We start from the raw sequence: 16,281 nt of genomic DNA, 5'->3' as shown, positions 1-16,281 counted from the left end.
CTGTGCGTGCAGCACCAAATCTGTATATTTGAGGCAGTCACTGTAGAAGAAAACCCCAAACAACATGGATAATAATACCTAATCAATATTTTCTGATGAAAATATACAGCACTTGCTGTTTTATCTCATCATTTGATTTTGATAGCTGGGAAAAATATGGCAATATATAGTGATACTGCAATATCGTGATAATATCGTATCATGACCCAAGTATCGCGACATGTATCGAATCCCAACACTCATGCCAATACTCACCTCTACCGAAGACACAGACGTCCATCCCCGTGAACACTGGGACGCAACTCAACCGTTGTGTATATTATAGAGACTGACATTTTTTCGGGAACCCCACGGGATTCCCGTGGGATGGGAGTCAGTATTAGTAACGATCACGTGATTGGGACGGTACAGGATTAAACATTAACGGGAGCAGACGGGAGCGGGAGCAAACCAATAGTAGCTAAAAAAATCTAGGATCGATGCCAAAAAATTAAATAAAATAGAAAGAAAAAAATCCAGTACTGGCGCCGCCATTTTGTAGTTTTTTTTCCTTGAAGCCTACACTATAATGCAAGTCAAAAAAACTACACAACCCAAAAAGCAACAGTGCTTCCACTCTGAGTTTTTCACCCGCGCTCAAAAACAGCAATGGAGAGACCAACAGTTAGTGGCGAAATCGACTTCGAAAAGTTTGATTGTTTTGATTGTTTATTCACCTAAGATAAGCACGGTCTGTTTCCTTGTTTGATAATTTTACTATGTATTTATAATTATTATTACTTTTACTTTAACTGACCTTTACTACAGTTAGAAACAGGAAGTTAACTGACCCTTCATAGAAATTCAGATTTAATGTATTGGCAGAAATCTTATTGAAGACAACAAGAATGGGAGTGGAGCAGGAGTGGGAGTCATTCTGGATGGGAGCGGGAGTCATTTCACCAGGAGTGGGACGGGACAGGATTTAGATTTCTCTGGCCCGGGATCGGGACGGGACACTATTTTTTTCTGTAGGAGTGGGACGGGACAGGAGTGAAAATCCACTCCCGTGTCTCTAGTATATTAGCTGCGACATATGAAACAAGATGCTATGACCGAAAAAATCTAATTGACGGATGTCAGTTGATATATGATTGGCTGAATTTAGGTGTTCAGGCTGAAGTATCTAACTGATTTCAAGTAGGGATTCACGATATTGGGATTTTGGCTGATATCCGATATTTTAAAACTCATGTAGCCGATAACCGATATCGATACCGATGTTAAAGCTGGACAAAAATAAGTAGTCATTGAAAATAGCAGTTTTGTTATCCATTTCTGACACTTTGAAAAATAATATACTCAAATATATTTTCATATGCTGATATCAAATCGATTTTTAAAAACGCGGTATCGATCTATTTTACTTTCAAAATCTGGTGAAATTTCATCGTTCTGTTACAAACTCTCGTGATATTTTGCAAATTCTTGTGAGATTTTGTTAGTAAAATAGATCGATGCCGCGTCAATATATCAACATATAAAAATATGGCAACATTTGGTGAATTTTCGGGGGATTTCGTAGCATAACGATGACATATAGCAATATTTCATTAGTAAAAGAGATTGATATGGTGTTTTTAAATGGCAATATATCAGCATATGAAGATATTGGGATATTTTAATGGATCAATATTTTTTCCCTCGTCTTTAGAAGTTTTTAAGTCTGTAAAAAAGAAGTTTTTGAGGAAGAAGAAGAAGTAGTATTTATTTATTTATTTTTTAGACTTTAGAAACTCAGAAGTTGATCAAATATCGGGTTAAATATCGGTGGGGTGGCCGATGTCCGATATTTAGTTTTAAGGCCGATACCGATAGGGGGCCCATTATATCCTGCATCCCTAATTTTAAAACAATTTTTTTTAATATACATCTTCTAACTTTAGGGACAATATATTCTGATAAAGAATATATTAATGTTTATTCTTAACCAGAATTAAAGATAAATAAAACCTTTTTCCTCAATCAAGAAGTTGTTCTATCTAGTTCAGGTAAGTCAATTATTCAGGGAATAATAACAAGCTTTAAATGGATCCATTCTTCTTTCACTTCTACTGATCTGTTGTGAATATTTTCCATTGATTTCTCCTTCAGAGCCTCAGAGCTGCAGATCAGACTGAGCAGTTAATCCACTGTGGCATAGAAAAGGCTTCATTTACGCACCGACACAGGTCTGCGCCTGTAGTGGGAGCCTTGCAGACCAGAGATTTCCTTTCACATCCAACCAAGACCAAAGTAACCCTGCGTGAAGAGTGTGGAGAAGATAAGCAGCCCACACACTCGCACATCTGTGCAAATATCATACCTGTGGCACACGTGTGATAAACCAGAGCTTATAAAAACAGCCTGAAGGAGGGATCAGCCGGACACACGAGCGGCCACCTTCTCCCCGCCAAACGCACGCCTCTCTCTGCAGGCAGGAGTCTGCAGGGACGTAATTACACCGAGGTGTCTACGCTGCATCCGATTCTAATCCAGAGGCCTTTGAAGACGATGGCGGCAGCTCAACCTGGTTCTCTACAGCAGACTTTCACAAAGACTAAAGCAAAGCGTTTCTGTTTGCATCAAGATCATTTTTTTCCCCACAGCGGTTTCATTATGGAAATACATGCAGCACATAATGATAAAATTCTGCTGCGGATTCACATTCTGCAACTCAAGGCTACGCTCTTTCACACTTTTCATCTGCACTGAGACAACCCTTCCAGCTCTGAATCGAGAGGTGGGGCGGGGGTGGGGGGGTGAAAACGTGAAAGTGATAAATGGCAGCGCCGGAATGCCTTCCTTAATGCTATTCTTTATTAGGATGCTTCAGATAGCTGAGAGTGGGGAAAGCTGGGGAAACGGGACGGATGGCGTGAAACATGGACGCCAGATGGTATCGGGGTTCGTTTTATTGTGACTCAGACTCTTGCCGGGGGGGCAGGAGTACATCCAGCTGTTAAATCAGCAGCTCTGAGGGATGCGAGGAGTTTAATGGAACCAATTATTTTTACATATCTGGTTTATCGCAGACAGCTACACCTAATGTTTTAGCCGGTCTGTCACAGAGCTCAACCTCCGGCACTGAAGCTCTGCCAGTTTCTCCAACTTTCCCAACATTGTCAGCGGAACAATTCTCTGACAGGTGAGAACCACCGGAAGACTGGAGGTGCCGAGATGAGGAAATACGATACAGAGCCTTACAATTTATCAGCTTAACAGGCGGCAGGGCTCATGTTCACATATACTGGATGGGCAGTAAACAGATGGAATTATCCAAGTGGAGATCTTTCCACCAGCTGCTATTGATTTTCTGTAGCACTGAACAGTTTATTGTTTCAAAGGCTGAGGTACAAGACAAATTTAACGAGTATATAAAATACATTTAAGATGATGTGACTGATGGTGATATGGCTTCCTCTGCTGTGCTTCCATCACTGTGACCATGAGGCTTTGGACGATGGTGTAATCCAAATACTGGACAAATTGATATTTAAATAACCATATATATGTGATATTTCTACCTAGCCTTCGCATTTATTTAGGATAAAGCTCAAATTAGGGCTGAAACACCTAATCTGATTGAAATAATCATCAGCTAGTAATTGATTAATCATTAACTGGAATATAAAGACTATAAAACAAAAACAAAAAATCAAAATTGTATAGAAATGTTTGAATATTTTGCATTTAAGATTAAATCTTTTTTGTCCCCCAATATGCTCTTTGCAGAACTCCTCAAGTGGAAAAGTTTTAGTTTCACCAGATTTAATTTCGTAAAAAAATCTCCTTTAAGGAACCTTTGGTTATGCGATTATTAATAGATTGATCGAAAAAATAATTATCAGATTAATCCATTTTAAATCTATATAATTAAGAATGAAAGTAAAAAGCTTTGCATTAAAGATACAGTGGGTTTATTAACAATAATTATAATAATGAAAAAATTACGGTCTGTTGAAAGTTTGTGCTAATGTCGGTAATGACGAAGAATTAGGCTAAAGAAAGAAAAGCTAAGTGCGACAGGAAAGTTGTTTGCTAATTAGCATGAGTAACCTAGCTCTAGCTAACTGATGATATAAGTTACATGTTGGCCATTTCTCAATTCACAAGAATGCAAGTATAGACTTTGCGTTCTCGCCAAGAACGTTCTTGTCAAGAACATTATGGTCAAGAACGTTCTCGACAAGAAGGTACTTTGCGTTCTCGCCAAGTACCTTCTTGTCGAGAACGTTCTTGACAAGAACATAGACAAGTATGGACTGGAGGAGAACGGGACCACGCAGAATAAATCTGGGTCAGTTGAAACAGCAGCGTACTGATGACATCACCACATTCAAAGCTATTCTAGAGCTGCATTTCACCTGTTATTAATACTTTCCTTTATTGTCATTGCACAATGAAATGTCGATTACTTGGCTACCAGTGTAATAGACGATAATAATAAATAAGATAATAAATTACGATTTTTTTTTTATTTAGTGACGGAATAATGATTAACACAATCAGATAAACACAAATCACATGAACATTTTGCCAAATAAAACGAAAAAAACATCGCCATCGGAGAATGGCAAAACAACATGCGGGCAATTTTTTAGTTCTCGGTCTTCTTGTGAATTGGAACAGCGCCGGGGCTGATGAAGTTTCACGAACTGACGAGCACATAGGAACGCACAAGTACACATATTAAGAAACCGCCTTTAATATTCCATAAGAGGAATTCATTAGCTAAAATAGGTATACTTGCAAAGCAGAGTGTTTAGAAAAGCTAGAAACCTAGGGAAAGTTAACTAGCTAACTATGCTAAAAGTAAGCTAAACATGTTTACAACTATTGCAGCAATGTAGCCACCTCCACGTGGAACTGATTGTTTGATTAACTTTATTGATCTCACGGTGGAGACACAGCGACATTAAGTACAAAGGTGAATCTGAATATGAAATAAAACCCATTAGTTTTAATTTTAATGAATTGTTTAACATTTTCACAGATCAAATATGTTAACTGCTAAATGTTAAATGACACCTTTTGCCTGATTAATTTCTTTTAAAAAACTATTTGAAACTTGTTGCACAAACTCTCCTTGGTTGGCGCCTTAATGGTATCATTAGTGACCCAGGTGTGTTGCTGAATATGCTGAATATGCAGTTTAAAATTAAGAGGTTGTGCAGAAAAACACCCTGCTTTATCAGGACTGTACTTTATTTATCTAATGGCAGCAGAAATTGCAGAGGTGGTTTCGGCAAAATCATAGCTGTGGGTCACTTGGATCAAAAATAACAGGTTTCAGATTTTGGTCTCTTGCGATTTCTTGCTGGTGCCTGTCAGATACAGCATCACCTGACTCAAGTCAACAACAAACTGCTTTTTATCTTTTCAGGAGGAAAATCTCCCAGAGCAAAGTTTCCATTTAATTCATTTTCCATTCAGAAATGATTTGCTATAGCTAACACATTTCCTTTTATTATCATTTAAAGCTAAATCAATTTTCTTGCATCTGGACATCATGGGAACAAGATAGGGAGGTAATACTTAAAATAACACGGCACATACAAACAATCTCCCTCAGAAAATAACCTTTAATTACACAGCTAAGAAAATAGCAAGAAAAACAGCTTTTTTTTTTCTTGACAACAGATAAAAGCAAAGCTTAAAACACAGCATTTGCTCTCGGTGACCATGAGTGCTAAATTACCCTTCAGAATAAGAACACTTAAAGCAGAGAAAAGTCGGCTTAGAGAGAAAGGATTCACGGCTTTAACCTTAGAAAAAACTGATTAGACGAAAGCCATAAATTGTCACATCTTTATAACATAATCAATAAAACTTAAAAAGCGGTAGAGAAAACTGGGCATGTATTTATGTTTAAGGCATAACTAACTAACGGAATTTGTAGGTTTTTGACACCAATTTAAGTCATTAAACATAAATAGCCAGGAACACATTAAGACTTTATTTAAAAAAGCTTCGTCTCTCCTTCCTTTGAATCTGATTTATTTTAAATTATGGTAAAAAACTAAGCAGCATCCTGTCAGGCGGTTTAGCTCCAGATTTGACCAATTTCATCTTTATTATAGTCAAAAACCCTGAAAAGACGTCTGCACCAAAAATTATTCAGATCAAAAGGTAAAATGCAACTTTTTTTTTTTTTAAATAACAAAAATGAGGCTCCTGATTCTAGTTATAATTTTAGTAATTAAAATCATAATGAAGTTTTTGTTGATTTAAGCTTTTTTTGGCAGGTCTTTTTTCATGAATTGCAGCCATGTTAGATCCCAGTAAGCCCCGCCTCCTCGCTGATCAGCTGCTCCAACACTATATGCTGCGTTTTCTTTTTGCACGATGTGGCTCTTGTGACCTAGAGGTCATCAAAACCTCATCATTAAGAAAACCTGAGTGAAGTTGCCCCCCCCCACCTTCTTCAAATCAGACAAATGTGTCAAACGTTTGTGCTACTTTGTGCTATGTTTGTGCCGCTATCGTTTTAAAGATATTAAGAAATATTTCTAGAGGTCATCAAAGGTCAACCAGCCCCCCCACCTTCTTTAAATCAGACGAAATGGGTGTCAATTAACTCTGCTGCGTTTGTGCAGCAACATATTTTTGTTTGTGCTGCTTTGGCTTTGAAGATATTAATAAAAATGTAAAGGTCAAAAGGTCAACCAGCCCCCCCACCTTCTTCAAATTAGACAAAATTGGTGTGAAACGTTTGTGCAGCAAAAATTTTCGTTTGTGCAGCTTTCATTTTAAAAGATATAAAGAAATATTTCTAGAGGTCATCAAAGGTCAACCAGCCCCCCCACTTTCTTCAAATCTTCAAATCCTAAGCAGCACAAACGAGAATTTTTGCTGCACAAAGGGAACTGAGTTAATTGACACCTAATTCGTCTGATTTGAAGAAGGTGGGGGGGCTGGTTGACCTTTGATGACCTCTAGAAATATTTCTTTATATCTTTAAAACGATAGCGGCAAAAAACGAAAATTTTTGCTGCACAAACGTTTGACACTAATTTTGTCTGATTTGAAGAAGGTGGGGGGGCCAACTTCACTCAGGTGTTAAGAAAGTTCCAATTAAGTTAAAAAAACAAACCAATGAACTTTGTTTCCAAGTTTGAGGACGTTTTGCTTCCCATCCAGGAAGCTTTTTCTATTCTAAGGTTAGTTTTGTCGTCTCTTTGTAGTTTTCTGTTGCTTTTGCCCCAATCAAAAGATCAAACCATTGAATCCCCTGGCTTTTACTCGGATCTATTAGCAGATATGTATTATAATATACCAATATGTCATAAAGGCTGACCTACAAAGATTGTTAATTTTCCATCTTTACCTGAATGGAAGACTAGAGGGTGGATCTGCATGGATATTGTCAGCTTTCTGGTGCAGATAAATGCATCTTTATCTGCACAAATCCATCAGAAAACTATATGCAGCTCCAATTAAAACCCTTGGTTACCTCATTCATACGAGCCTTGATCTGAGCCATCCTTTAGTTATTAAATCAGAAATCAGATCAAGGTTCAAGTTGGAACTTTCCTTCTTTCATGTTCGAATGGTTTTACAGTAAGTGCTGCTTGTCTTACCTTCAGAAAGGACTAAATATTTCAGTGATTTACTGAAAGAATGTTGAGCATTTACCTTCACTCGATAGGATCAACCTTTCGCTCTCTCAGTCAAAGTAAGAAACTGTTTCTTTCAACAAGATTAAATGAATTTCAGAGAACTACAATGCATCTGGTAGGTCGCTTCACCTCCAAACCATGTAGACATTCGCAGAAATCCAGTCTACAAGGTTAACGTGTAAGAACAGTTTTCCATCTGTGATTTAGGAACTCATAGAAGGATTTGGTTGCATGTGATGTTTGAGCTAAAGTTGATAATCTGGAACCATGTGGGTCAGAAAAGATAATGAATCAAGTGTTTTACACAAATGGCAAAAATAGATCAAAGCGGTTTCCTAAAGCAAAGCTGATGAGAGGAATTTATTCCAATAAAAGACCTACGACCTAAAAGAATCTAAAAGTTTCTCTTTTATGCAGCAATAAAATAAACTCAGCGCCGTCCCACAGGGGAAAATAACAACCACGCTCTCCTTCACACATAAAAGCAGCCATGTTGATCCAGGCACAAACAGCACTGTCATCAGTACACAAACATCTGATTAAACCAGTGTGTTTCATCACTTTGCACCTTCAGCACCACAATGGCTGCAATTATGCTATATTACTTAATCTGGGGAAAAAACTGATCCCCTGATCCATGACCAGCTGACCCGATAAACAAACAGAAAACAACCTATAAAAGGTTTATCCTCCAAATGTACACATATACCACAGTTTTATTTCACCTCCTTCCACAGCGAGTTAAAAAACAGGCACTACTCAACGTCTTTCAGCAGATTTTGTCAGGAAAAATGGAGGATTTTATGCCCTCAGGCCAACGGACCTAGAACAAAAAAAAAAAACCTGAAAAATTGACAGACGATCGTTCCTCTGAAACCTCGGGGATTTAGGTCTGCTTTAAATCAACTCCTGACGTTTCATTCCTCGGCCGTGCGGTATTCCCCGGCCACCCGCTGGTGCTTTCCATGTTCCCACGTACAGAGCAGGACTGTGGCTTTAAAAAAACATCCAGGATGCACATATGGAACCAGAGAAGAAGAAAAATGCAGGTTGGGAAATCACCGACCAGAAAGCAACATTTACTCCTACCACTGCAAGAAAATACAAAACAAACACGAAATGAATGCGATACCTTCAGCTTTCTTAGCTTTTAAACTTTACCAACGTTTTTGATAGTTAGTTCAGATAACAGTTCCTGATACTAAAACCACGCTCTGCACCTTATTGTGAACTTGTTTAAGGGCCGACCGAAAACATATTTACAACAACAATAAAAATGAAAAAACTGCCATTTGTTTTCAGCAAAATGGTCCTAAAACATTTATTACCACCATGTTTCTGTTGGACAAAAGAAAACTCATGGGATTCAGGGTTTATGATGTCACAGAGCAGCACATGCTCACAATGAGGACGTGTGTTTGACAGACAGACATCAGGTCAACGTCAGCAGGGTTCCTGCAAGATCTTTTCTGAGTCACAGCCTCTAATTTTGACCTGTGCTGAAGCAGGCAGTCAGGTCATTATGTGGTCGAAGCAGAAGTGATGAGTTAGGATCATAAAAGTGATGAGGCTTTAACCCTTCAAGTGTTTTTCCTCAGATCTAAACATATTATTTATCAATTTACTTTGAAAAAAGGGGTCAGACTGGGTTTTATTTTCATGTTATCTATAAAACTCCAATGTTACAAACTTGTTTTGTTTCCAAAACTGTGAACCCCCCCCCCCACAAAGGCTGTTTCTTATTATGTGTACTCGTGAGTTCTCATGTGCTCGTGGTAAAAGTTCTCTTTTCTGTTGCCGTTGTTCTATAAAACTATGTTTTTAGATCATTTATGGCCCATTTACTCATTTAGTAAGTAATTCCAAGAAAAGTTCAGATGTTGAGAAGACCGTGGCAACCAGCAGACCTCCAAGGCTAACGACAGCCAGGGCTACCGTTAGCCCATCTGCAGCAGCCAGGGCTGACGTTAGCCTGTCTGCAGCAGCCAAGGCTGACGTTAGTCCGTCTGCAGCAGCCAGGGCTAACGTTAGCCCGTCTGCAGCAGCCAGGGCTACTGTTAGCCCGTCTGCAGCAGCCAGGGCTACCGTTAGCCCGTCTGCAGCAGCCAGGGCTGACCTTAGCCCGTCTGCAGCAGCCCTCTCTCTGCATAGACGTGTGTGAAGTACCGCTGGCTCTGATGGTGAGTTTTTTTTTTATTTGGCAAAATGTTAATATGATTTGTGTTTATCCGACTGTGTCCATTATTATTCCCCTACTAAATGAAAAAAAGTCAGAATTTATTATGATCTAAAGACCATTAATAGGCTAGGCTAACTGCATGCAGCGAGGCTAATGCTTTATTCTGCTCTGCTGCCTCCTTTTTCAAACGTCAGGATCTGACCCAGCATGGATAAAGACAACTAGGACTGCTTTAAAGCAGAACATTTTAGAATGTTGTTTGTTGTTGTTGGCTTTCATATATATATATATATACACATATACTGGAGTGATACCTTAGTATACATTTGATTGGTTTTTGTTATACGTCTATTTTGAAGTTAAAGCCGCCCCCATCAGCCGCCACCGCTATGAAATATTACCAATGGAGTAGCTTAGGGATTTCCTAGCATGCTAAAACTATCTCAATATGGACAGAAATCAACATCGTTCAGTGTATGAATATTAACACGCTAACACCGAGAGGTTAAAGTTTGCAGAAAGTTTCAGTTATTGATACTATAATATGTACCATTTATCATTAAAGCAAATGCTAAATAATGTCCTGGAAGAATTGCTTGGTAGCTTTAGCATATTAGCTTAGCATCAGCATTTTTGTTTTTGAATAATTAGAAAATTAAGTGTTGGCATGCTCCTAAAACCATTTGTTTCAGAGCAGCCTCTTTATCAAGCCGTTACCATGGTAACCTAAAGTCTGTTTAAAACCCGTGCTTACGCTGACATTTCAAGCAACCGCTCACCATCAGCACGTTTCAAAGGTTCAACTTGCTTCCTCATGCTTAAAATAAAAGGTTTTATCTAGCCAAGTCAAATATGACTCATTTAATATTCTAATATTATAATTAAAACCTTCAACAACAGCTTTAATGCCCTCGTGATAAAAAGGAAATAAAATTAAGAATCCAATTGGAGTAAAGCTTCAAGTAGTGCAGCAGAGGCCAGATAAACTGCAGGTTTCTAAAGAACATAAATTCTTTCCTTGAACCTCCAGTTATGGGCAAAAACATAAAAAGCTTTCAACAAGCTGAACGTGACTCATTAAATTTCAATAGGTGCCCTGTTGCTCCTGCTGTGTTTGCATTACAGATGCTTTTTTTCTAAACTGATAAAATCCTGACATAAAATCACCATGAAAGAGCTACACAAACTCCCATGGAAGGAAAAAAACCCACACTGGGTTAGACGTAGCAGAAGTTTAGCACATGATGTTGTTGAGGAGGTGGAATAAAGACGTACCCATCAGCTCTTCGTTTCCCTTTGTTTCTCAGCGGGCGGTCTTATTAAACCCTCTCCTTCTTTACGACCTCGTCTTTCCTCCGGCCGGTCGGAAACTCATTAGGGAGCTGGAAGCTCTGTGCATAAGCTGAATATTCAGCCTGTAATCCATGTCAGGTTGTCAGTCACTCCGCTGTTTCCATCCGGGTTGTTTATTTTTAATATCAAACAATCAGTTTTAATCAGAGGGAAGCTATTAAAGAGTTACGAGCTGCTGGTATTTATGAAAGTATCTGTCTGAGAGGGGAGAGGTATTAATATCCAAGCACATCTCTATGGAGTGTTGTCAATTTGTGGTAATTTTAACTTCTTAAATCAATATTCTTTACAGCCATAGTGAGAACTATTATATTTATTGCCTCGCAGCAGATTTAACTCCAGAAAAAGTCCATCTAGTCCCAGTGACAGTCTGTTAAGACACACTGGTGTTTGCAGTAAGAGCTGCAGTTTAATTTTTCTCGTCTTTTTTGGCCGAGTCACAAACAGCGTTCTGTCCCAGCTTTGTGCAAAATGTTAATTTTACGACTGAGCAGTTTAGAGACAGAGGGAGAGACAGGGACAAGCCATATTTCATAAACGGCTGCCATCTATATTTCAAGGCGGTCATAACAAAGATTTCTGCTTGGCCCCACAGCAGAAAAATGACCACAATATATCTGCTGGGCTTGATGGGGTTGTAGATCAATACCAGTGACTCCGCCATAACTGGCTCCGTGTGATAAGGTTTTTTTTAGACTTCTCGGTTTGAACCGTTTGGGGTGGAAAAGGGAAAATATGTTTGAATTAAGGGAAATTCAACAAAAACAGGGATTATTTGTCACTTTTAGATGAAAGAAAGTTTGACAGTACATCCGATTCAGTTTAAGAGGAGGAACTATTATTAAAAAAGAGTGAAAACTAGAAGTTGGACATTTTCTTTCTTCACTGCACTGAAGCAGAAACATTTCAGAAGGTCACATTATGTTTTTAATATTGTTGGACATTAAAAAACGTATTCTGAATTAGCAGAAAAAGAAAAAACAACAAAATTAAATAAACAAAAAAAAATGTTTAAGCTCCTAGTAAAGAACCTGACAAAAAGTCACCTTTAGTAATTCCCATGTGTTTTTACACTTCTCCAAATAGTAGGAGCATTAGAATAGAATAGAATAGAATAGAATAGAATAGAATAGAATAGAATAGAATAGAATAGAATATAATAGAATAGAATAGAATAGTTGGGGATATTCTGGTGTTTACAGCAGCAAAAAGATTGTAGAAAAAATGCTCACTCAAATGTGGACCTTAGAAAAATGTATGAGATAAAATACCAGTGAAGAGTTAAAATATAAACAACAAAATATTGTACTGTAAAATTTTTTAAAAAAAATATAAAACTGTCCACCTGGAGAATAAATAACCGATATAGGCTATGAACATTTTTACAGTAATGGACATTTGAAAACAGCAGCAACATCAGAGATGTGCAGAATGACAGCAGCAGGTTATTTAACTGACTGAAGGCTGATTTATACTCAGAAACCAGGTGGTCTGCGTGTGTCTCAGTCAATGCATATGTGCAAATCTGCAGACACTCTGCTGCACTTCTCCAAAACTGTAGGTGACCACAGACAGTGCTGCAGACAGGAGGCCTCTGATTGGTCAAATCTACATCCGCTCTACTCTATGTGTATTTCCTGTTTGCTTCCTTACCGGCTTCTTTTGTTTGTCTGACCGCCATTGTGGAAAACGACTGGTGAAGATGAACCAGTTAGAAGAGCGAGGAGAGAACGCTGGGACCCTTTTCCACCTGGATTCCCCCTTTTTTTTGCCCTCATGTCCCTCAGTTGTCGCACAATCTTCCCCCCGCTTCCTCACCGCCTCGTCCGTATCTAGACCCACGGCTAGTTCGTGATGTGGCGTGGAATAAAATAGAGCAGACCACGCTTCAATATTGACCATAAATCCAAAAATATCTGCGACAAGCTCACTGCGACACACTGCTGAGGGAGGATAACCAGACCTGTGCAAAACCAGCATGAATCTAACAACTTATTGAGGTTGCTGGGAACAGTGGTGGTTCTAGAGTCTTCCAGCTGCTGGGAGGAAGGATCTGTGATAACGCTCCCTGGTGCATTTAGGGTGCAGCAGTCTGTCACTGAAGGAGCTGTCCAGTTCAGCACCAGCTTCATTCATTGGGGGGGCGCATTATCCAACAGAGATGTTCATTTAGTTAGGATCCGTCTGTTTCCTCCTGCACCGAGTCCAGAGGGCATCCAATCACAGCTGGCCTTCCTGATCAGCTGATCTAGCCGCTTCCTCTCAGCAACAGATAAACAACTGCTCCAACAGACAGATGATGGCTGATGCCACAGCAGAGTCATAGAAGGTCTTTAGGAGCGCCCCCTGCAGTCCTAAAGACCTTCTCCTCAGCAGGAAGAGTCTGCTCTGACCTTTCTGTTGGGAGTCCAGTCCAGTTTATTATTCAGCTGAACACCTCCGTACTTTAAGGAGTCCGCTATTTCAATTAAAGAGCTACACCCTCTTTTATAAATTGAACCCTGAGTATACTTATCGTTCCCTTTGCACCTCCTGTCATTTGTCTTTTAAAAATGTCTTAAATGAAAGTACATTATAGATTCCATTCTGTGCAGTTTAAGTCTTATTCACAATAAAATCTAATCATGTCGTCTGTAAACAGTGTGGACTGCAGAAGTTTAGGAACTTTTATTTCATATTTCCTTTACGACAGAAAACCAGTAATGAAAATCGGGAAACCCGAAGTTAAGGATTAGACAATAATCTAAATTAACGTGTTTTAATTTGACAAAACAAACATTTGCTAGCTCCTAAAAAAGAACTAAACAGACATCGACTACAACTTATTTTTTTCACGCATTCCTTCACACTTGTGGAAGATCAACCACTTATGGACAGCAGAGTTGCTAAGCAACAAATTGCATACAAGAATGATTTTAATACAATGGTTACAACTACGGTGCTTTCTGCTTCTTAGATGCACCGAAGCCTTTATTTATTATTTATTTATACCTGAAGTTCACCATAATGGATGACAGGAGGAAGATATTAGGCTTTATAAAACTTGTTTTATTATTTTCTATTTCTAATTCTTTGTTTTCTCCTTAGAAGCAGCCTTAATTTAGTCACTTTTTGGTTTAAGTTTAAGAACATTAAGTTTCTTCATTGCAAAAGAGTTGCTTGGTGTCTCGTTCAATCAAACTGCTGCTCTTCTGAGGATCCTAACATGTTGGTTTCTGAACAATTAGACCTTAAAAACACAGAGCGCAGAGACGGTACACAGATGGATGAACTGTAGCAGAAGAGCCATAATAACAATTAAGCCAACTATTCATCCATCTCTTCGCAGTTTAACGCTAAGCGCTCTGGGAGTTTGTGGAACTAATTCAATGAATCATGTTTGACAGGAGGCCTCTTCTTCAAGCACAGATCTGGACACACAAAAACAGGGACTTTCTCAAAGCTCCGCAGTCAAAACACGCCCCATTTCCCCCTGAAACCGGCTGACATCTTGATTTAGAGCCAGATGTGACTCTAACCGCTGTGTTGTCTAAATTCACCCAACCATGCGGGTATCAGTCAGTGTCCAAACTTTTGAAAACTAATTTTAGCTTCTGTTATTATGGGTTCTACAGCTAAAAGGCTGGAAGATCTCCTAAAACATGACGTCACTGCCTACTTCCAACATATGCTGCTGAAAATATGACACATGCTTGCTTAGAGGCTGCATTTTGAAATGTGTGTGGACGGTTCTCTGCAAGTTCCTCCCATAGTCCAAACATGACTGTTAGATCAGCTGGTTACTCCGAATTATTCTTAGCTATGATTCTCTGTGTTGCTGTGTGATAACTGACTCCCTCTCCAATCAGCGTTGGACACCGGCATCAGACCACCGTCACCCTTAAAGAATAGTGAGTATAGTTGGGTTGTTTTCTCTCCAATGTTTTAGAGACAAAAACTTTCCTATTTGCAAAATATGCTCTTAAAAAAAACATAACCCCAATAAAGACACCAGCAAAGACTGAGAAATAACTCATTTCTGTTTTATATATTGAATAAAGGAAAACAAACATGCAATAATCAATAAAATCAACAATAGGTTGATTTAGTTTGAAGAAACAACCTTTACCACCTCCCAACTTCTTACTCTGCTGCAGGTTAAATACATAAAAAGAAAAATGCATTTTTATTTTTAAGTGAAAGTAAAAGGATGCAGATCTTTCAAAATGTCTTACGACTAAAAATCTGCATTTGCATTCAGCTTCCCTCACTAACTCTTTATAGAGAAAGTTTTCCCTAAAACCATCTTTGAAAATCTGCAGGAAAATATTTAATATTTTTTTAAAACAGCTTAAGCTCAGTCAGATCTGAGAGAGAGACCCTGTAAACAGATATCAGTGGTTGGACTTTGACTAGGCCACTCTAAAGCTGTAAATTCACCGAGTATGTCACATAAAGGGCAGATTATACTTCTGCAGCCGCACGCATCAAATGACGCCTGGGTCTGGTTGCAAACAATTTTTGCTGGTATGCTTCTGCACCGTCGGTCTGGAATTTCTGGGGACGTACAGCAGTTTCCCGCCAAAGCGGAGGGGGGGAGCCTATTCAAGAACTCGCGAGAACATCACGTATTTATCTCTCAGTCTCTTCCACCTTTGTAAACACTCCTTTGGATCCCACTCAAGGATCTGGCTGATCTCCCTCCAGGAGTTGACAGAGACCTTGGCACTGTTATATAATTTGTCTGAGGCATCGTACAAGTGGTTGTAATTCCGAATCTACTTGATTAGCCTTTCGCCGTAGTTGTCCATTGTTCCTTGGTTTTTAAAAATGGCGCACCCCCACTCTAAGTAGAGAAGGAAGACCACACAGACAGCCGGAAAGGCGTACCAAGGACCAATCACAGCTGCTTTTTGTCTGCACACTTCCGCTTGAGGTTTGCATGGGTTTGCGACCGTCCGACGCGTAGCCAGTATTTTTTGACGGTTGCAGAGGCTATGCGTCAGAAGCATAAATTGGCCTTAAGCTGGGAGAGATTGTGGCTGATCCCTCGCACCCCAGCCACAAACTATTTCAGTCACTTCCCTCTGAAAGGAGGCTGCGGTCCATCAAGAACAAACCTCACATCAC

The 16,281-nt window shown here is 39.1% G+C and overlaps 1 protein-coding gene across 1 annotated transcript in view; it reads right to left on the bottom strand.

The window, feature by feature from the left end:
• The window catches only part of LOC107090504 (plexin-B2-like), a 223,629-nt gene that overhangs the window by 174,614 nt on the left and 32,734 nt on the right, over positions 1-16,281 (bottom strand). The gene's annotated exons all lie outside the window — the stretch shown is intronic.

The sequence above is a fragment of the Cyprinodon variegatus genome, unplaced genomic scaffold, assembly GCF_000732505.1.
Source record: "Cyprinodon variegatus isolate N-32 unplaced genomic scaffold, C_variegatus-1.0 Scaffold298, whole genome shotgun sequence".
Classification (NCBI taxonomy): Eukaryota; Metazoa; Chordata; class Actinopteri; order Cyprinodontiformes; family Cyprinodontidae; genus Cyprinodon; species Cyprinodon variegatus.
The sequence above is the reverse complement of the archived record's forward strand: the minus strand, read 5'-3'. Positions and strand labels throughout refer to the sequence as shown.